A 24,014-nucleotide genomic window follows, 5' to 3' on the forward strand; every position below is an offset into this window, starting at 1 on the left:
GCATTTTGAATTAGGAAGTTATTCAAAATATTATAATTCAAAACTAGTTTAATATGTTTGACCATCTTTGGCTTAGGAAATCTTTAATAAAGAATTCTCGCAGCTCACGAATCTTAGAAGAACTCATCAAAATTGAACATTATTTTTCAGAAATATTTCATCTCTAGCTTCCATTACACCTGAAAACACATACATATATTAAAAAACGTTATTGAAATATCTTCTCCCGCGGGTTTGTGTTTCAAAACAGACGGTACAAAAAGGACCATTCACGCTACATAAATACGATTTCCACGAAGCCCCATCATCTGGCAAATCAACCGTGAAATGGGAGTCTGTGGCATTTTCCGTTAGCGAAAGGTGGTAAAGAAGCCACAGCACAAGCAACTACAAAAACTAACTTAATCCACCTATGTGGTTGGAGCCTTCCTCACAACAAAGGCTGTACACAAGTTTCATCTATTTTTTAGATCCGGCTTCCAAAAGTACATCGATATCACTTAAGTGGCCATATCTCGAGACAGGGTTGCCAGATCTTCAATGTTTTGAACTCGTTGGAAAGGTCTTTTGATAACCTAACCAAGAATGGGTCGGATGGTGGATCCGGACATAGTTTACATACATTTAAGTGAGATCCGGCTTCAAAAAAGTACATCAATATCACTTAAGTGGCCATATCTCGAGACAGGGTTGCCAGATCTTCAATGTTTTGCACTCGTTGGAAAGGTATTTTGATAACCTAATCAACAATGGGTCGGATGGTGGATCCGTACATAGTTTACATACATTTAAGTGAGATCTGGCTTCAAAAAAGTACACCAATATAACTTAAGTGGCCATATCTCGAGACTGGGTTGCCAGATCTTCAATGTTTTGGGCTCGTTGGAAAGGTCTTTTGATAACCTAACCAACGATGGGTCGGATGGTGGATCCGGACATAGATTACATACATTTAAGTGAGATCCGGCTTCAAAAAAGTACATCATATCACTTAAGGGACCATATCTCGAGACAGGGTTGCCAGATCTTCAATGTTTTAGACTCGTTGGAAAGGTCTTTTGATAATCTTACCAACAATGAGTCGGATGATGGACCCGGACATAGTTTACATACATTTAAGAGCGAGTCCACGAACAGGGCATACCCCTTTGTATGGGACGTCGTTTGGACCTCACCAATCTGCCTGAAATTTTCAGGGGTTGTTTGTACATATAAAACTAGCATCTGGCCAAAATATGAGCACTATAGGTCAACGGGAAGTGGGGCAAATCGGGACACAAAGTTTGAAGGTTCAAAGACGTAAAAAAATCTTAAAAAGGCTATAACTTGAAAAAAATAAATTTAATTTCAAAATTCAAAATGCATCTCAAAGGGCTTCAAAAATGCAACAAAATGCAGGATAGAGCATCCAAATTGGTTAATTCTAAAGGGAGTTATTGGCATTTTAGTGAAAAAATAGCATAATTTTCAAACTCAAATAAAAAAGTGTTCCATCCAGATATCAACTCGGATCGACCAGCACCTTGTAGGGGACATCTGGAACTAGCTTCTGAGACTGAGAACGCTTTGGGTAAGGCAGTTTAACATATTGAATAGACACTTTTACTCTTAGTGAATTTTTTGATTGTAAATTTTTGCTCGGAGGACCCCTTAGATCCCATTTTCTGGTGATAATTTTATCATAATCGTATTTCTGAGACAATTTCACAATAGAAACATACATAAAAATGTATATTGTCATCCATTTTAATCCTTTAAAAACTGAAAGATAAAAAAAATTAAGAAGCTGCTTTTATTCTGGTGTCATCTAGTATCCTTGGAAACGAAATTGATTTTCAATAAATGTGAATCAAAGATTTTTTAACTTTCATTTTTAAAGGGTTAAAATGGATGAAAAAAACATTTTTATGCATGTTTCTAATGTGAAATTGTCTCAGGAATACGATTATGATAAAACCACCAGAAAATGGTATCCAAGGGGTCCCCGAGCAAAAATTTACTACCAAAATTCACTAAAAGTAAAAGTGTCTATTTGATATGTTAAACTGCCTTACCCAAAGCGGTCTCAGTCTCAGATGGTAGTCCCAGATGTCCCCACAAGCTGCAGGAATCGATCAGTGAACACTTTTATTTGAGTTTGAAAATATGCTATTATTTTCACTAAAATGCCAATCCCTTTAGAATTAACCAATTTGGATGCTCTACACTGCATTTTGTTGCATTGCTCTTTAAGATGCATTTTGAATTTTGAAATTAAATTGAATTTTTAAGTTAAAGCCTTTTTAGATTTTTGACGTTTTTGAACAAACTATGTGTCGATTTGCCCACTTCCTGTTGACTAGAGTGCTCATATTTTGGCCAGATGCTAGTTTTATATGTACAAACAGCCCTGAAAATTTCAGGCAAGTGAGTCGATGCGAGATGGGTATGCTTTGCTCGTGGACTCGCTCTTAAGTGAGATCCGGCTTCAAAAAAGTACATCATATCACTTAAGGGACCATATCTCGAGACAGGGTTGCCAGATCTTCAATGTTTTAGACTCGTTGGAAAGGTCTTTTGATAATCTTACCAACAATGGGTCGGATGATGGACCCGGACATAGTTTACATACATTTAAGTGAGATCCGGCTTCAAAAAAGTACATCAATATCACTTAAGTGGCCATATCTCAAGACAGGGTTGCCAGATCTTCAATGTTTTGGACTCGTTGGAAAGGTCTTTTGATAACCTAACCAACAATGGGTCGGATGGTGGATCCGGAAATAGTACACATACATTTAAGTGAGATCCGGCTTCAAAAAAGTATATCAATATCACTTAAGTGGCCATATCTCGAGACAGAGTTGCCAGATCTTCAATGTTTTGGACTCGTTGGAAAGGTCTTTTGATAACCTAACCAACGATGGGTCGGATGATGGATCCGGACATAGTTTACATACATTGAAGTGAGATCCGGCTTCAAAAAAGTACATCAATATCACTTAAGTGGCCATATCTCGAGACAGGGTTGCCAGATCTTCAATGTTTTGCACTCGTTGGAAAGGTCTTTTGATAACCTAACCAACAATGGGTCGGATGGTGGATCCGGACATAGTTTACATACATTTAAGTGAGATCCGGCTTCAAAAAAGTATATCAATATCACTTAAGTGATCATAACTCGAGACAGGGTTGCCAGATCTTCAATGTTTTGGGCTCGTTGGAAAGGTCTTTTGATAACCTAACCAACGATGGGTCGGATGGTGGATCCGGACATAGTTTACATACATTTAAATGAGATCCGGCTTCCAAAAAGTACATCAATATTACTTAAGTCGGGATATCTCGAGACAGGGTTGCCAGATCTTCAATGTTTTGAACTCGTTGGAAAGGTTTTTTAATAACCTAACCAACGATGGGTTCGATGGTGGATCCGGACATAGTTTACATACATTTAAGTGAGATCCGGCTTCAAAAAAGTACATCAATATCACTTAAGTGGCCATATCTCAAGACAGGGTTGCCAGATCTTCAATGTTTTGGACTCGTTGGAAAGGTCTTTTGATAACCTAACCAACAATGGGTCGGATGGTGGATCCGGAAATAGTACACATACATTTAAGTGAGATCCGGCTTCAAAAAGTATATCAATATCACTTAAGTGGCCATATCTCGAGACAGAGTTGCCAGATCTTCAATGTTTTGGACTCGTTGGAAAGGTCTTTTGATAACCTAACCAACGATGGGTCGGATGATGGATCCGGACATAGTTTACATACATTTAAGTGAGATCCGGCTTCAAAAAAGTACATCAATATCACTTAAGTGGCCATATCTCGAGACAGGGTTGCCAGATCTTCAATGTTTTGCACTCGTTGGAAAGGTCTTTTGATAACCTAACCAACAATGGGTCGGATGGTGGATCCGGACATAGTTTACATACATTTAAGTGAGATCCGGCTTCAAAAAGTACATCAATATCACTTAAGTGGCCATATCTCGAGACAGGGTTGCCAGATCTTCAATGTTTTGGACTCGTTGGAAAGGTCTTTTGATAACCTAACCAACGTTGGGTCGGATGATGGACCCGGACTTAGTTTACATACATTTAAGTGAGATCCGGCTTCAAAAAAGTACATCAATATCACTTAAGTGGCCATATCTCGAGACAGGGTTGCCAGATCTTCAATGTTTTGGATCCGTTGGAAAGGTCTTTTGATAACCTAACCAACGATGGGTCGGATGGTAGACCCGGACATAGTTTACATACAGTTAAGTGAGATCCAAATATATGTGAAAACACATTTTTATACATAACTTTTGAACTACTTATCGAAACTTCAATCTGTATAAAACTCGATCTATGGGACCCTAAACCAAGTCGAATGCAACAAGTTCGGGTCAAATCGGTTCAGCCAGTGCCGAGAAACATGAGCTAGTTTGTTGGTCACATACATACATACACACACACATACACACACACATACACACACACATACACACAGACATTTGTTCAGTTTTCGATTCTGAGTCGATATGTATACATGAAGGTGGGTCTACGACGTTTTTATACGAAGTTCATTTTTAGAGCAGGATTATAGCCTTACCTCAGTGAGGAAGGCAAAAAGAGCGATACCGTAATCTGGGGTGAATCGGGACTACAGTCTGAATAGGGACAGCAGTTTTTAGAGCACTTAAAGGTTTTTAATTTGGAAATGGATGTACACATTTTGTTGGCCTGATTATGTTCTAACCGAAACCAACCAGAAAAATCAAAATATTGTGGTCCAACATGGTTAAAACTGCTGTCCCAATTCGCCCCATGTGTCCCGATTGACCCCAGTTTACGGTACCTGATGGGATTTTTCCCGTCGAACGCGCACCAACGGTTTCCGGGGTTTATTTTTCCTCACACGAGCACACCAGAGCGAATGATGACCTCACGGTGCGCAGCGCTGATGTGGCCAAAAGGGATTCGATTTCAGTGGCCTTTGATCTCAAAGTACCCAATAAAAGGTAGAGGCGTCGCGAGTTACCATCGGGGCAGGATAAAAAGTTTTAGTTTGTTAAAATAAACCATGAATACCAAGAATTTATTTATTTAAATATTTCCTCAGTGCATAATAAAGAAGAATGCCAGGGAAAAGAATTTCCCCGTCAATACCAAAACCACAAGAAATAAGGAATTCGACACCATGACATTTGACGAAGGTCTACGGAAGCTGCCGAAAAGAATGTGCTGTCAATGAAGCAGCACAGACCTTGCGGCGGAGTTGGGTAAGGTATTTTGGCCACGAACTCCGGAATTCCTGGCCGCACAGTGTTCAAACCGTTTCGTTTCGTCGTTGGTAATGACGATTGCGGGGGTGTGAGGAATTGTTATGTGCCATGTGCCACGCTCATGCTCAATTAAATTATTGATTACGTGCTAAACTGTCGTCGTCGTCTCACCGGGATCGGTGCGTCCGCCTGGTTGTGGCAGCTCGTTAGCCATGCAATCGTGTTGCCTCAAAGAGAAGGTCCTTTCTACGTGTGGGTTGTACGCGACGAAAGGCAGTCACCGCGGTGGAATCGAGAAACTCAGTGGTTTTCCCGCACTTCATAAGAGGATTAGACTTGCCGCACGTAAAATTGAGATTTAATCCGTTTAGAACTGTTCATTATGAACTCGGAACGAGTGGATTTGGGCACAGCGTAAATGCTTGAGAATCAAGCTCTGTTTTTTAACAAACCAAGTTCTGTTTTATTTAACAAATCGTTAAAGCTTTATTAGACACATTCCGCCGTGACGTTGCAACGCTTTGACTTTCCTTTTTCCAGCATTTCGGCTGTAACTAAAAAAATAGATTGAAAAAGTACATATGTTATTACAGACTCGGAAAGTACATTAAATTTCTTATAAGAAACAATGTTGAAACATTATTTTAAGCAAATATTCTATTCTTTGAGAGGAATATGTAGCGTGACGTTGCAACGCGTGACTTTTCTCAATCCTGACCCAATTCATGTTTCGCCATTAACTCTGCTCTGTTAAATTGCAAAATTGGAGTTCTTCTTCCATTTTTAGTGTAAAATTAGCCAACAAATCGAATGCAATCATTAGTTTTTCGAAAAAACCAAACCTCGATTTTTAAAGACCATTTACATTTCGTGACGTTGCAACCTGTTTTTGAAAACAGGGTTTTTCGTTGCGTTGCACCGTCACGAAAGTTTAGTTTCAAAATTAATCATAGTTTTTTGTTAGTTTGAGCAACTGTAGGTTATGATTTTATTATAAGACATTAATAGACAGTACAAGGACATGTGAATTGATTGGCCCGCCCATGTTAGTTTACCTGTGCAACATAACATTTTAAATTACGAACAACTAAACGTTGCATACAACTTATTTAGGTAAGGGTTCGTCCAACAACAAAGTGACAAAAGTTTGTAAAAAACAATCGAATCACGTGATTATTACTGTTTGGTGAATTTCACCGTAGTTTGGCCTACATAAGGGTGTGCGATAGACAAATTCGTTGCGTTGTATTTGATTGAACCCTCAGTTTATCATAAAGGGGCCATCCAGTAACCACGTGATTATTTTTTTGAAAGTTTTAGGATTTTTCTTGGATTTTTCCCCATTGTGAACATCGGTCTCTTTTGATTTACTCAACAAGTTTTATAAAATACCTACTTTTTTTCGAGTTGCTACAAACCTAAGTGACGGAATTTGTGAATAACCCATGTACAATTTTTCTGTAAATAGGCTCGGAAACATTATATAAAACATATCTAATATTAATTATCCTTTGATCTCCAACAATCAACTACGCATACACCTTTTTTGCCATGTGACCAATATGATTTAAAATTTCGTGACGTTGCAACGCAAACTTAACTTTGGATCTAGAAAACCATGTTGCATTTGAAAGCTCTTTCCAATTACAAAGAGCATCCGAAATATCAAAATGATTGAATGTTTAATTTTCTGTTGACATAAACAACTGTCCCTTTTTCGTGACGTTGCAACGCAATAAAATGGTAAACTTACACTAGTTAGAAAAAATACTTAACTTAAGATAAACTGTAAATCCATGACATTTCCGTTTAGTACATCTAAAAACCTACAAAATGCAATCAAAATAATAATTTTTGGATTTTATTTCGCTGAAAACCAGGAGTTTTTAGAAAAATGTTTTAAAACGCTGATTTTATCACGGATTGTTGCATAACTTAACCAACTTGTACATAATGATATTCAAAAGTTCAATTAATGAAAACCATGATTTTTGAAGCTTCAAGTAGTCTAGAATCGAGGAAAAATATCCAAATAGCTCATACACGCTTTTCAAAATTTCATCCTAAGGTGTACATTGCCGGAGAATGTGTCATTAAATTTTCACCAACTTATGAGCAAACAGTTTTGATGAATATACAGTACTTGTTCGGTAACTAGGCTGAAATCGTAGCCCAGTTACCGAATGCTATTTGCTAACTGGGCTGAACGAAAAATTACGAGGGGACCACCGATGCATATTTTTTTCCTGATAAAACATGAAAACAAAAATTACTCAAATTTGTTTACAGTGTTCACTTCTTTTTCTCTAATTGTAACCAGAATTAGTTTAATGGTAGAAAAATATTTTTGTTGTTCAACGTGATGTTTGCATCTACCAACCCCTCGGTCATTTCGATTTATTTTGGTTTTTTGACGTTTGTCTACTTTTTAACTGGGCTACAACCCAGTTATCGAGCGCCCAGTTAAAAAGCAGCCCAGTTAAACAACGACCAGTTAGCAAACAACTACTGTTAAATATGTTGATTTTCATTTAACTTCAACAGTTTCGGTTTGGTCTTAACTTAAAATTTGACTTTCGACCTCCTGCGGATATATTTTGAAACCTCGTGTTAAAATCTTGTTTCAAGTAGTCTTTAAACTTTTAGTTTTTTTGTATTTTTATAATCAGAGATTTGGAGAACATTTCACCTGAGATCAATTCGATGTTACTATGTTATGTGTAACTCAGTTTAGATTTTGTTAGACGAGCGCACTTTTGGGAAATAAATTCTGAGTAAACTCCTCAGAATTATGCGAAATGGTTAAAAAATCTATGAAATTAAATTACAAGCCTTGGTATTGGCATATTATTGAAAAAAGTGTTTAAAAATGCATTTTACACCTGCCAGTTGTTTTGCAATCATTAGTTTTCATAATATCGATGTATTGACGAAACATTTTTTTTCGCCGACAAAAAAACCTTTTCAAAATCAAAATAGTTTTGTTCTATCCCAGACATGCTAAATATGATATTAAACGCAGGAAATGCGTTTCAAATTTTTTTCAGCCCATTAAACTTCTATTTCCATTAAAATTTTGATGTTTTTGATGAAAAACCTGATTTTTCAGACCGATTTGGAAGAGGGGGATGGGGGAATATTTGCAACGGTCCAATAAAATCATGATGTTTTTTTTTTTTTTGGAAGTTTGAAAGATTATAAATTCAAGTAATAATTAAAAAAAACAATATTTTGACATTTTCAGTTAAATTTAAAGCAAATATACCAATTATATTACTAAACGGCATGTTTTCTATCGAAATTACAAAAAAAGGATATGTATTTTTATGTACCTAATATAATTAAAAAATATGAACTGTTTGTATGGGACTTCGGATAATCGAATCGTATATTTTTTTCGATTTTTTTTCGCATCAAGATCAAGATCTGCGACCCGATTTTAGTCAAATTTGAATGGTTGATTGTCTATTAGTTTATCACTTGCACTTCCTCAATACTACATCACCATTTTGGCCGTCATTTGGGTTCATAAATTTCTAAATCACATTCTAGTAGTTGAGGAGTCATAGCTTGACAATCAAAAATAAGACACCGACAATTTTTATTCGTGATACGATATCCGTAGTGATTTTTTTTCAGTACCTTTGGATAATCAAGACTAGACTGTATTGGTTCACATGACTCATTCAATGAAACAATGAATTTAAATTGTAGTATATTTTGTGTAATAGGGTCCATTAATATAACCATTTGGAGTTAACAAAACAAGTCAATTTTGCGGGCATTTCAGGACATGATCCACAAGGTGTACTGAGCCTGAATCCCAATTATGAACTTGATTGATTGCGACAGGACCTAGTTTATGGCAGTTTTGAGTTCCGATTTTTGCATGTTTCTAAAACCTCATGTGCTTATAGTTCATATTTCGAGGAATAACTTTGCCGAAGAGTGTGAAGAGATTCGTCAAATATATAGAATGCTAAAGAACTCATAATACCACCACTGAAAACTTCAACTTTGTCTCCATGTTCTTTTGACAACTATGTCTCAGCTTGCTCTAAAAAAAAGAAAATTCGTATAAAATATCATATAAATAATCAAAGCATGATTTTCCTTGCAATCAAGTGACTTATCTATCCAGAGACTGCTCAATAATAAATGACGTAAAAGACCATCCAACGATCTACGACATAAAAACGATTATCTACCCAAACCAAATGTTACTCCCCAGTGAGCCACAACGGATTAACCGGCGGTGGCGCGTCTCCACTTCCCAAGATTTCTCCCCCGGGGAAAAACTAGCCGAAAATCCTTCAGCGGTGTTTTTCATTAGGCAATAAATTTGATTGCTGTTGAGCCGTTTTCCAATCTAATTTACCGACAAAACCCAGCCCACTTCTTGTCTCGTTTCGTTGAAGGCACTCACCGTCAGTTGAAAAGCTCCTCCTCAACTTAGCCCCCCACTCAGCTGAAGCTTTCCCATTGACGCTTCTGGAGTTTTCTTCCTCCCGTTTATTCTTTGTTCATTTTCACTGCTGAGCTTTTACTGCCTGCCATCCCTGATGGGGGGGGGGGAGAGATGAGTTGGTGGTGATGATTCTGTTCAGAGGGCGATGAACAACAGAAGTGTGCGGGACGTGCCGTGAAGAATTTCCACGTGGAACGACATAAAAACGCGTTCTCGTTCCTGTCGGAATGGTATTTATATTATTTATTTATTTATTTGCGTGGGCGACGTCGCTCCTGGTACGGAAAATATATAGTCACTCCAGTCTGGATGAAGCATGGCTGCTGCCCGTGGGAAGCTGCAAAGCAATTTTGTCCCGAGAACCCCATCAGTGAAGGGTACTTCTTCGATGAGGGGATGCAAGGGTTGTTGGATACTTTCTTATGTAAAATATACGACGTCGAAAGATAGTGAAAAAATGTAAATTTTAATTCAATATTAATTAATATTTATGAAAAATCATTCATGTCCAAGCTCCCCTATAAAAGATGTCTAATGAAATTTAAGAATTCAGTTCGACCGTATTAAGTATTCCATTTCAGCTTTGCTTATAAAACTTTGATTGAACGTATTAAATTTAAAAAGACACCCTTAAACCACTCGATTTCAACCAAAATCCTAAAACTGAGCATCCGTTCTCCCACAAAACTAGATATAAATCGAATCCAATTTATTCTACACTTTCGGAGCTTTCCTTCAAAAGTCCCACCTGAAACTCAAATAATCGGATTTGATTAACTTGACCGGAGCAAGTCCACCACTTGATTTATAACCGACCCTGCCCCACACAAAACCAGCGGTTTTCCTTCCTAAGCTAAAGCCGAAGCCCGTCTGTTTTGGAGGTGGACGACACCTTTTTCGTTAAAATCTCCTTTTTTCTGTTTGTGGCGGCAAAAGCAAACCTTTTCCCCATTTCGATTGCTTTTCGGTTGAGTTTTTCATCCCACCTACTAGGAGGGTGGGGTTTGTCTGCAGCAGTGGAATTCACGACTCTAAACCAGACGACTCCTTTTAGGAGCCGAGGTGGTGGGAAGGCGAGCTTGATTTTTTTTTGTTTTGAATATTTCATAAAATGAATCCCATTTGTATGCAAAGTGAGTAGAAATAATCTGTTATTGAAAATGGCTACTGTTTGGGAAACGTGACAAAGTAGCTCATTCGCCATGAGTTCTTAGAACGAGTAAGAGGTTTTGTTGAGCTTTTGATGAAAATATTCCGGAAGTAAACTGTTTGAACTCAGATTTTATATATGCTTAAGAAAATATTTTTAGTTTAAAAGTTTGACATATTTACAAATGATGACAGTAACCACTACAATTTCGTAAATGGGTACTCTACCAACTCACACGAAATCGGAAAAAGTTCTGCGATTTTCGTGAATATTTGTCCTAAGGAGTAACTTTTGTTACTGACCACGAATCCGAGTTCCATTTTTAGATATCTCGTACCGGAGGGGTTGTACGACCCCTTTCATTTTTGAACATGAGCAGTTCTCTACGGAATCGGTCTTTTTTCTTCAATTTTAATTTTTGTATTTTTTTAATCTGGCTTAGAGGATGACGAGCGGGAATTCCCGGGAAAAAATCCCGGGAAATCGATCATTTTTGGACCTCTCGATTCCCGGGAAATTTGGTCGAGACTCCCGGGAAAAAAATAACTGTTATGGTGCCAATTTTACAATCACATGGTAGCTGTTTGACATGTGGCGTCGCGGTGTTCATCAAGCATTCATAGCATGCTAAGGAAAATTTGATGCTTTTCTGGGGAAAACCGTTGGTTCCCAAAACCCCGGATGTATTGCCGTTGAGCTCGATGGGGGTTGAACGAATCGACCTGGTCTCTTAGGGAAAGTTGTTCTCCAGACGATTCCGCTCATTTCTGGCCATCCTAGAAGTTTCTACATGTTTTCCCCAGGCCTGTAGGAGCGAATGAACGAAAATTCAAAATTTCCCATAGTAATTTCCATGTAAACTTGAACCCGCTTGAGACAAGCCAGTTTTCAACCAAATGAGCTGAAAATTGGGGTGAGAGTCCCTTTGGTATGCCCTACAAGGGAACCACACCAGAACTTGATCTGAGAACTTTTCAAAATCCGTACCCATCCTAATGGATATGGACTACACTGAAAAAAAAATGATACACGGTAAACAAAATTTTGGTGATTTTTTATTTAATTTTTTGTCACTAAAACTTGATTTGCAAAAAAACACTATTTTTAATTTTAGAGGACATCAAATGCCAACTTTGCAGAAATTTCAAGAATGGGCAAAAAATCTTCGACCGAGTTAAGATTTTTGAATCAATACAGTTTTTTCAAAAATTTGAAATATTGGTTGAAGAAAAATTTCAACATCATTTTTCGATGTAAAATCGAATTTGCAATCAAAACAGTAACTAATTTAAATTATGTGAATTTTTTTTAAAGTGCACCGTTTTTAAGTTAAAGCCATTTTTAAATAACTTTTTTGAAAATAGTCGCATATAGTTTTTTTTCAAAAATTTGAAATATTGGTTGAAAAAAAATTTCAACATCATTTTTCGATGTAAAATCGAATTTGCAATCAAAACAGTAACTAATTTAAATTATGTGAATTTTTTTTAAAGTGCACCGTTTTTAAGTTAAAGCCATTTTTAAATAACTTTTTTGAAAATAGTCGCAGCTTTTCATTTTTAAAACTAGTGCCCATGTTTGCCAACCTTTGAAAAAAAAAATATTTTTGAAAAGCTGAGAAAATTCTCTATATTTTGCTTTTTTGAACTTTGTTGATACGACATACAAAACAAGAAAAATGATGTTTTCTAAGTTTCAACCAAACAACCCACCATTTTCTAATGTCGATACCTCAGCAGCTAATGGTCCGATTTACAATGTTAAAATATGAAACATTTGTGAAATTTTCCGATCCTTTCGAAAAAAAAAATTTCAAAAATTTAAAATATAGACTACACGAAGAAAAAAGAGATTCTAAAATCGTGAACAAGCGTTCATGAAAATGGGAACCACGAACAAAGTGTTCAAATCTCATGGTACGTTTTTCAAAATCGTACCATGGGATTTGAACACTTTGTTCGAGGTTTCCCATTTTCATGAACGCTTGTTCACGATTTTGGGAATTCTTTTTCTCCGTGTAATTTTCAAACAGGATATACATTCAATATTAAGCTCTGTTGAAATGTTAGTCTTGATTCAATTTTTGAAAATACTGTATAAATCGGATTATTAGTTGCTGAGATATCGACATTAGAAATGGTGGGTTGTTTGGGTGAGACAGAAAACATAAATTTTCCTGTTTTATAACCTTTGTATGGCAATATCTCAGCAACTAAGGGTAGTTTCAACTTTGAACTTTGTTCAATGAAGCATAATATTTTCTCAGCTTCTCAAATTATTTTTTTCAAAGCTGGGCAAACATAGGCACTTATTTAAAAAAATGGAAAACTTCGACTATTTTGGAAAAAGTTACCTTAAAATGGCTATAACTTGAAAACGGTGCACTTTAACAATAATTCACTAAGGTACTTTTTGATATCAAATTCGATTTTACATCGAAAAAAAATCTGTATTGATTCAAAAAATCATAACTTGGTCAAAGATTTTTTGCCCATCCTGGACATTTCTGAAAAAATGGCATTTGATGTCCTGTAAAACATATCAAAACATAAAAAAATAAAAATATTGTTTTGTTGCAAATCAAGTTTTAGTGACAAAATTGAAATTAAAAAAATCATCAATTTTTTTACCATGTATCATTTTTTCAGTGCGGTTCATATCCATACCTACAAATTTGCCCAAGACACCAAATCGATCAAAAAAATCCTTCAAAAGAAACAGATTTTTTAATTTTCACATATCATTTTTGTATGGACAGCTGCCAAATTTGTATGGACAATTATATGAACGAACTAATGATGCAAAATGGCTTCTTTAGGCATACCGCAGGCACCAAAAAGTTTCAGCCGGATTAAAAAATACAAAAAAAATCTAATGACCGAAATGTCAGAGAATTGCTCACATGCAAAAAAACGTGTTTTTCAACCATTTGCATTCAAGCTGTAGCTTGGAATGGTGATAAGATGGAAATTTGGTGTTATTAGAAACAAACAAAAATTGAACACCCGATTTTATGGAGTTTTCAGAATTAAAAAAAAATATTTTCATTCAAATTTAATGTACTTTTTGAATCTGTAATAACTCAGAAGGGTTATTTTTTATTTAGAAAATTTTTCTTATTTTTTTAACATTTCGTGTTTTTTAACCATCAGGGTGTTTTTTAGAGTGTAACAATGTTCTACAAAATTGTATTGCGCATTTTGCACTTTACTAGAGTCCTGCGCAATTATTTTCATCACAGTACCTTTTTATCACAGTGATTTTTCATCACAGCTGTATGGTTTCCAAGGGTTGCCAAGGAAAGCTGTTTATGTTTTGATTTGTATTTTTGCATTGAGTGGCAATGTTATTTATGAAAGATCAACTTTTATGAGTTGTGTTTTAAAACACTATCTAAAGAGGAAAGGAACGGATTTTTGGGAAGTAGGTACAAGAGCGTTTTGTGAGTGTGTAGATGTTTCTAAAAAGACTTTAATTTTCATTGTTTTCAGCAGCGAATCGTAAGTGCATCGAACCTTGGTGAATCAGAGTTTTACAAATACAACACATTTGCCGATGCAATCATTTTCTCGAGTTTTCAAATAAAATCAGTTTTTAGGCTTTACAATATATTTATTTACAAAATCCGTTACGCGGACAGGTTTGCAACATTTTGGTGCATCCGCTTTGTCGGATCAAACTTTCCTCCTCTTATGTAACCGCAGTGACGAAACAAATTCTCCATCGAACGATCGCAAAACGTTTGGAGAACCTCTGCAATCACGATCTTGATGTCTTGCTTGGAATTTTCTCTGTACAGGAACCTCAGACGATCCTTGACCAGACCGAACACTATCTCAATCGGATTGTACATGGGACAATAGGCGGGTAAAAAGATCGGGATGATTCCCAGTGATCGAAGGTAGTAAATGATCATGGGATCGCAATGTATCCGAGCGCCATCCATTATCCAAATGGAATTTGCGCCCGGATAACGCTCCACATTGTTGTCGCGAATGAACTTCTGGACACACTCGAAAAATTTCGTCCTGTTGAAGGTGCCCTCGGTGTCATAAACTTCAGTCATACCGTTTTGCCCTAAGAAGCATAAAAGAGAAACCTAGGCTTCCTCAGGAACTCTCCGGTACAAACTAGTCGCTCTCCTTGCATGCAATATCCCTTGTTGCGTAGGAGCGTCCGATTGTCGAAGCTAACTTCGTCAAGAAAAAGTAGACAGTGGAAGTCCCAGAGCAGGCTTGCCAACTCCTGCCAGTAACGAACGATGTCCGCTGACCGGATCTGAATGGCTCTCCTCTCGATTGTCTTCCAAGTAAGTCCAGCGTGGTGCAAAATTCTGCAAACCGTTGATGCTGAGATGGTTAACCCGAATGTTTGCTCAAACATTTGCTTCGTTTCTCCCAAGAACAATGTCGGTTTTTCTCATATTGCTTCAGAATCCAGTCTATCTTCTCAACTCCGAACTTTTAACGTCCCGTTCATATTTCTTCCTTGAGAAGAATCCGTTGGCGGCGTATTTGGAGACCCAGCTTGTTATTGTAGAAATGTGCTTGCGGTAGATTTTGGCCAGTTTAGTTTTGGTTAACCCGAGGAAGTAATATCCGTAGAGAGCGTGGTAGACCGTATTTTCTGTAGCTCGCTTTTTGAGCTGTTCGATTATAATATCACCCATTAAGACGTCTATATTCGAAGCTTATGAACCGAAAACTGACTTAGCTGCAAACATAAAAACACAATTGAAAATTAGATACACTTTTAATGAAATACCTAAGACGAGCAATACCAAAACAACAGACAGGCGCGCGGACAAAGATCTCGTTCAATGCAATCGCCGTCGAGAAAAAGCAGCAGGACACTTTATACCGGACGATCCCGAGCAAAGCTCCGTTACAAATCACCCTAGTTTTGATCTTAGATTTCTTCAAATTTAGGTAATTAGTTCTAGAGCGTGCAATCGAAAACAACTAATCCAGAGATTGAAATAAGTGACAGACTCTAAACAACGAGTGTCAACAACATTTGAAATAACCATGCTGGCTGAGATTCAAATTTTTTTTAAATCCAAGTAATCTACCTGTCAAGCCATTTGCACTTTCAAAACTTTGATTGAACACAACTCGTGCTGATTAGATCGTTGCAAGGTAAGAACTTTTTTCAAAAGAATCTTACATTTTAAAAAAATCGTTGGTTCCAAACAGAGTCCACCATGGAGAGCGGTGCACCCAACAAGAGACCACGCTTGGACGACTCTCAAATCAATACCGACGACGAAGCGGAAACCGTTTACGACAAAGTATACAATCCGGACTGTGCGCTTGATACGGATGAGTCGGAAAGCGACGATGTTGAGGGGCAAGTACGTAATCTGCTGGGTACTGTGTATGGTGATCAACCTGTTCGAGCATCGACAAGCACCAAGGCTTCAGTAAACGTCGACGCCTCTGCCGGGGTCTCCACCGTGTACTCCAAAGAAAATCCCCGATGGAAAGTACGGATTATGGGTTCTAATATCTATACGCGACTTCAAGGGACATTCCTCGGGGAAGGAGATCGGAAAGTGGGGTGTGGCAGGTGAAGATGTCCAGACGTTTCTTCACAACAGCTGGGAACTGTGTAAGCAGTACCTTAAGCAGGAAGTCGTTTTTCAACGGAGCAGCAAGGTGGTGAAGCACGGCCAGCATGGCTCGGAAGTGATCCACAAGAATCTGATTTCGGCAAATTTGTGCTTTTCAACGACAAGTCGAACCGTAGACTTTATGCACCAGAAAAGCTAACGGAAAACATTCTGCAACACTGGCGCAAAAAGGAAATTCACGTGCTTTTGCATCAGTATTCCTTGTCAGTAAGCAGCAAAGCTGTTTTTAAAACCGTCAAGGAAGCTTTGCTGGATCCGGCAGAAAAGGATAAATCTGGAGCAGCAGCTATAAGAGCCGAAGAAGACGTTGTTAAGAAGCTTCGAGAGGTACACGGTGACAAATGGAGGCCCATGACATCGCATGGAAAATGTGGGCCACCTACATAACCGCTGGTGAACCGCACCAACATTCCCAAATGCTGCTAGAACCACCACCGGCGAACATCGTGCAACTATTTGCAGCCAAGGAGTCAGCAGTTGTACGGAACATTCAACGAAACTTCTCAATGGCGCATAACGTACAAGCAGGATATTCGAATGAAATCGCTACTCTTCGTCAAGCCGCAAACATCTTAAAAGAAGGAATCCAGACGATAACCTCGCAGTTCCAGATTCTGGATCGAAGCATTGAGGCTTTGGAGGCACGTTCAAGCTGCACTGGCTCGTTCATCGATGCTGCTGAGGATGCGGTGCGCGTAGAAGAAACTGATTTTTCTAACACTCTTGCTGAACACGTTGGAACGCAGAACGATAACGAACACATGTAATTGCCTTGTCCTGAAATATAATTACTCTTCGATAGTTTAAAAACTGTTTTAATTACGAATATTTAGAACCTATCCACTAAATTACTAGCTAGAAGTGACTTTAAAACCTAATAAACTAGTTGCTGGTTTCCGCCTTGAGAAAAAAACAAGTTCAAAATTGCGTCTTTTGATTGAGCTACACCAGCAAACGGAAGTAAGAAGGAAGGATTGGGCTTCAAACAAAACGAACTTGTGACACCGAGGGTACTTATTCTTCTGGCGCCAAGACACACGACTGTTTCACTTAAAGGTAATTATATAACCTTCCCATAAAGCAGACCACATATGAAGGCTCTCAGAACACAGAACTGGGTAACGGATCTTGATCGGACAACAATTTCCATAATATTTTATCTGTGTTTCTCAACTTTTTCGGGGACTTTTTGTTTATTGGAATAAGCTGTGATGATAATTTTTTTTCTGGCAACTGTGATGAAAATAATCCCGCAGCACTCTAGCAAGGTGCAAAGTGCGCAAAGTTGACAGTTCTCAGTCATGCAAAGCAGTGTGATGAAAAAATCTAGGCCTAGCACGATTGACACAAAACTCTATAAATTGCTGCAAGGCGCAATATTGCCGATATCAAAAGATCACTACACATTTCGAATTTTTCCAACTTGTTGTGGCTTTGCAAAAACGAAAAAAAAATCATGTTAAGTGGCTCAAAGCAACTCAATTTTTTTTCAAAGCAAGGCATAAACTTGATGATGAACAGACCCCAAATCCCAAGCTTGAGTCCGATTAGTAGCGATCTTGAGCGTACCAATTGAAATGGAATTTGACCCGCAAAATGGTGGTTATGGAATTATTAATTTTATAAAAAATTCTAAGAGTTCAATTGTTTCATCATGGTTCTTACATATTATGTTGAAATAGGAAATTCCTTCAAATTAATCATATCAAAAAAACTCTGAAATTTCATTCGTTCGGATAATACATGCGTTACTTCCAAACTTACTGGAAATTCAGGTTGATTTCATGTCCCAACTCTTCGCGAGGGTGTCACATATCTGGCTCACGCGGAAAAATTGATAGCATGCAATTTGGAGCCGATCCGCAGGTAATCGTGGTATGTGCATCCGGTGTAGATTTCGAAGAATTTCCCCCGAACAATCCCGCCTCAATGGCGGTGCCGCGTGTTCGAGTCTGGAATATCAATGACGCCTTGGCCTTGACGGATGCAGCGATGATTCGAATCCCTGGGTAAGAAATTGATCCCCGTTTTCTATGGCAACGGAGTTCAGTATAGGTGGAAACAGCTGGAGCGGGAATCGATTTGCTGAACAACGGATGTTCCCAGATTGATTGAGTTATTGCTTTGCGGTGAGGGCACTGATTGCTAATTTGTACTCCGGAACGACCATGTAATCGATGAGCGTTCTGTGTCCTGTTGCAGTTGCCGTTTCGAACGTAACCTCCGACGAGAAGCGGAAATTGGATGTTGGACATTAATTAATTTCCGAGCGTGACGTCTACCTAAAACTCTCTTTGTTCAGCACTTCATTACACAGTAATTGGACTGCGTTTTATTTTTTCTCATTTTTTTCCATTCCACATTGACGTTTAGATATAGAACATCACAATAGTATGCAATGGAACATGAAAGATCACGCCGGCAAACAAGCCGATTTAATTACGGAGATTAGCCGCACGTAATTAAATATATCACCATTACAACACGGTCGTCTTTCAGCCGTCCTTTCATCCCCTGTCCCTTCTACTAATGGCCGACTGGCTGTCTGACTATCAGAGTATTGACTGTTGTGTCCTCGACCGCACGGAAGCCATCGCACTGTGGGGCACTGGGTTAGCAGTGTGTTCCCAGCTCTGGTCGATTCAATCGAGGGTGGCGTGACCTAACCTAATCAGAAGTGCTGAACGATGTACGCGATGGCTGCCTGTATAGCTATGTGGTTTAATCTGGTCAATTATGCACGGGAATCGATGGTTTGAACCCATGTGCATTCGGAGTAAAGCTGCACATTAATTATAATTAAAGTGATAATTTAATGCAGCACAAAAAGCCAATTAGTAGATGCATTGAATTGGTGAAATAATGGATGTGCTATTTCTGCGTATAGTTCAACACAAAAGGATCTGTCCACTTTTCGGCCTAGTTCTATTCTATGTGTACCCCTGTATTTTCTACCTGCGTACCCCTGTATTTTCATTGAAAAAATTTTTGAGGCATCACAATTACAGCACATATCTTAAGTTTTTGACAAGATTGTTTTCTATGGTTGATGATCATTCTGGTACTTTTGTACCCGATCCTCTCCGATTTCAATAAAACCTTGTAGACATGTTATCCTAGGCCTATATAAGCCATTTTTGTGTATATGGAGCAAATAGTACTCGAAAATAACATTTGAGAAGGGCGTAAGGTATTTAAATATTATTGTATTTTGTAATTTAAAAATAACTGTATCTCGAAGCCATTGCGTCGTTTCAAAAAGTGGTCAAAGACACTTGTAGGAAATTGGAAATTGGACGGGCTTTCTGAAAAAAATACACTGAAACAAAAATACACGCCACATCTATGAGATTTTTTGATTTTTAAGTCTAAAACTTAAATTTAAAGGTGATGCCTAAAATGTTACCAAAAGACTGACGAAAAATGCAGGATTGTATGTCTCTCCTAAAAAATACAAAAATCATTTACTAAAACTGTTTTTTTGAAAAGTGGTCTAAACGTCAAAATTTTTGAAAACCGGTAGTGGGAATCGATTCTCCAGACAATTTTACATAAAAGTCTCCATATTGACCATTGTCATTTGTCCAATCCTTGGGAAGATACAGCGGTTTTAAAAATGAAAATGTTGAAAAAACGAGTTTTTGTGGTTTTGGCAATTTCTATGCGACAGACTTGGTTTTTAGTCTCGTAAATATTTTTACCGGAAAGCTCGTCCAATTTCCCATAAGTTTGCCTTTGACAGCATTTCAATTGGATGTAAGGGCTTACAGATATAAGCTTAATTACATTGCTTATAACTGAAAATAGAATATTTTTTTCAGTGTGGTAGAAACCAGGATAGTAAATTTGATTACGTAAATATAAAAACGATGTAAATCTTAAAGATGTCAAAGGCAAACTAATGGAAAATTGAACGAGCTTTCCGGTAAAAATATTTAGGAGACTGAAAAACCTAGTCTGTCATATAGAAATTGCCAAAAATCACCAAAAACCTCGTTTTTTCAACATTTTTATTTTTAAAACCGCTGTATCTTCCCAAGGATTGGACATAGGACAATGGTCAATGTGGAGACTTTTATGTAAAATTGAGACTTTTATGAAAATCGATTCCCACAACCGGTTTTCAAAAATTTTGACGTTTAGACCACTTTTCAAAAAAAACAGTTTTAGTAAATAATTTTTGTATTTTTTAGGAGAGACATACCATCCTGCATTTTTCGTCAGTCTTTTGGTAACATTTTAGGCAATTTCCTCAAAATTTTGAACGAAAAAAATCGTGACATCACCTTTAAATTTAAGTTTTAGACTTAAAAATCAAAAAATCTCATAGATGTGGCGTATATTTTTGTTTCAGTGTATTTTTTTCAGAAAGCCCGTCCAATTTCCTACAAGTTTGTCTTTGACCACTTTATGATACGACGCATTGGCTTCGAGATACAGTAATTTTAAATTACAAAATACAATAGTAGTTTATGCAACAAGTTGCAAAAGAGGATTTTTCAGCACGAGTTGTACATTTATCCAACGAGGTTCACCGAGTTGGATAAATACGACGAGTGCTGAGAAAATCAAGTTTTGCAACGAGTTCCATACAACATTTTTTGCAATTTCGAAAAACACCCATTGAGTGAAATTTTAAATCGAATTTGCATGTATTTTGTCAATAAATCGTTTAAATCAAAAAATGCTGAAAAGTGTTACTTTCCGAAACAAGTGCTGAAAAGTTCAACTTTTCAGCACCCATTTCAGTGCTGAAAAGTAGAACTTTTCAGCATTTATTTTGAAAAGTGTTGCTATTCGATTCTGTTATTTTTGGTACAGAAAAGTAGGCTATTTCGTCGTTCAAGAATGACAGGAAAAGTAAGTAGTTTCACGACGAAATTGCAAAAAAATATTTAAATACCTTACGCCCTTCTCAAATGTTATTTTCGAGTACTATTTGCTCCATATACACAAAAATGGCTTACATAGGCCTAGGATAACATGTCTACAAAGTTTCATTGAAATCGAAGAGGGTCGGGTACAAAAGTACCAGAAAAAATCCTGATTTGAGCTGGAATTGCTCATTTTACATGTTGAAGGAAACAGCGGTAGACAAGCTACAAACAAGTATATCTCGAGCCATAAACTATATGCGCCAGCATTCTCGCGCCATTGTTCGAAGCTCAACTTGACAACTTGTCGACTTGGCGACGAAGCGTCTAAAATCGATGCAGTGTGATTTTTTGGCGATTTCTCCGATTAAAATTCATGCTGAATCGTCATATTTACGAAGATTAAAATGATGTTCAGCTATAAAGTATACCTTTCTTTAGTAAAAACACATCCGACAACAGGTGGATATTTCTTAATTAGACCTCAAAATGGTCCGGGTTCAGCACACCAGCTTTCAAATGCACTTGGAACAATCAAAATCGAAAATAGGGGAGCCGAGGACTTTGCGACATAACATTTTGCAAACATTTTCCCACACACGGACATCATTCGAACTTCACGGAATTTATTTTCTCAAAATTCGAGCGTTGGAGATAGGCGTCATCCATAAAGTACGTACGCTCCTAGGGGGAGGGGGTTACCGAAGGTGTGACAAGATGTGACGAAGGGGAGGGGGTTTGCGAGATTGTGACGTCACGCTAGGTTTTTATGATTGCATAATATTGCATTACATAAATGTACACAATTAAATTAAATCCTCTTTTCTTAAAATTGTTTGCTTACTATTATTTAGAAGTACCGTCATCAGGGGTGATGTTGGGTCTTACAATGTTTTGCATTTTTGTATGACCCAAACTCACCCCAGACAATTTCACCCCTGATGACGGTATCACATTATAATTTATTATATAGTCAATTTTTTTTTCAGCTGGAACTCCAATATTTTGCAAATTCTTGCTTGATAAAAATAAATGCTTTGAAAATAGGGTCTTCATAAGGAAACTGCTATAAATGGTGAACTTATTAGATACAAAGCTGTGAAAAACAGTTTTCATGATTTTTTAATACTTGAATATACCAGGTCTTCTTATTTTTATAAGATACAAAACTGCTTTTTGTATTTCGCAATGATTATTCTAAAAAATGAATAATTAGAATAATTTAACTTATTTCTTCATATAAAAATTGCCAAAATATCAAAATTATGAGAGTTTAAAGATATCAAAACTATAAAAACCCCATCAAAAACAAGGGGGGTCTGTCAAAATGTGACGTATTTTTTGAGGGGGGGTTCAACCTTGTGTGACAAAGTGTGACATAGGGGAGGGGGTTAATTTTGGCCGATTTTTGCGTGACATACTTTATGGATGACGCCATAGACGAGTTCTGTCAAGGTGAATCGATAGAGCGTCAAAAATCGATGCAGTGGGATTTTTTTAGCGATTTATAAACGAAATGGAAAATGATGTCAAGCCATAAAGTAAAATCTATACCTTTCTTTAGTAAGAAAGGCAAATATATAAAATAACTATCCGATACGCGTTGTGACTACCCGCTCGTACAACTTCCAGTAAACGATCTTCTAGATGCTTTTTCCAATGCCAGTGAGCGAATGAAAACTTTTCCTTTACCCACTTCCAACGTCTTTTGCAGTAATACACGCGTTCCTGACATTGTTGCACCAGTTTTCCCAGCACGTAAATAAGTTTCCCCCAGATGTCCGTTACCAATGCAGGGGTAGGGAGGATACTAAATATTTGCTCTATATCTGTCGTCTGTCGTTTTCCTGCGCTCGCAATGTTCTGGCGTAGGTGGTCTCCGTTACGGTCGTTGAGGACTGGCTTGGAATGACCACTAGCAGCACCAGCACCATCTGGAATGACGTAAATCCCTAAACTATGTGAGGGAAAATTCCCCATTTCTCCAGCGGGATTAATCCGCTCAAATGGTTCCCTGCTTTCGCTCGATTTTCCCACCCTCAGCAGTCTGGAGATTTCGTCACGTCGGGTGTGATGAGAAAAATGTGGGCTGGAAAATAGATTTAGTTTGAGTCTTGGGGATCATTGCCGGGGCACGAATGGTGGCGATGCATTGCAAATAATCCCTACTCAAATTTAACCATCAAACTCGGGACGGACGGAGATCGAGTGGCAACTTTGCACCCCACGTGCTGATAGGGGTTGACCTCGTTTGGAACTTCACCCTCGCCAATTTGGTTGGCTGCACTGGGGGTACAATTTTCGTTGGTTTTGGTATTCATAACGGAAACAGTTCTGTCGACTGAATGGAGCAATGATTTGAATATGAATGCCGCTGCCAGAGTTTGACGGAGAGGGAGCACTTGAGTTTGATGGGATGGAAATATTCTTGCTGCACGATGTGTGTTGTTACAGCTAAAGTATGTTCAACATGTCGCCCTGGAGTGGCATCAGACGACGGCTATGCCATGCTTCTGTTCAGTACCGGTGGGCGGATAGACAAGACACATGCTCAAGATATTGTGAATGGTTTGCAGTGAGATTTTCCCTTGTGTTAGGTAGCTTATTCTAGAAACCGGTGGCCTTGTCTGA

At 37.8% G+C, this 24,014-nt stretch overlaps 1 protein-coding gene across 5 annotated transcripts in view; it reads left to right on the forward strand.

Moving 5' to 3' along the window:
- The window catches only part of LOC6043702 (putative sodium-coupled neutral amino acid transporter 11), a 65,991-nt gene that overhangs the window by 11,542 nt on the left and 30,435 nt on the right, over window positions 1-24,014 (forward strand). The gene's annotated exons all lie outside the window — the stretch shown is intronic.

Source organism: Culex quinquefasciatus, chromosome 3, assembly GCF_015732765.1.
Source record: "Culex quinquefasciatus strain JHB chromosome 3, VPISU_Cqui_1.0_pri_paternal, whole genome shotgun sequence".
Lineage (NCBI taxonomy): Eukaryota > Metazoa > Arthropoda > Insecta > Diptera > Culicidae > Culex > Culex quinquefasciatus.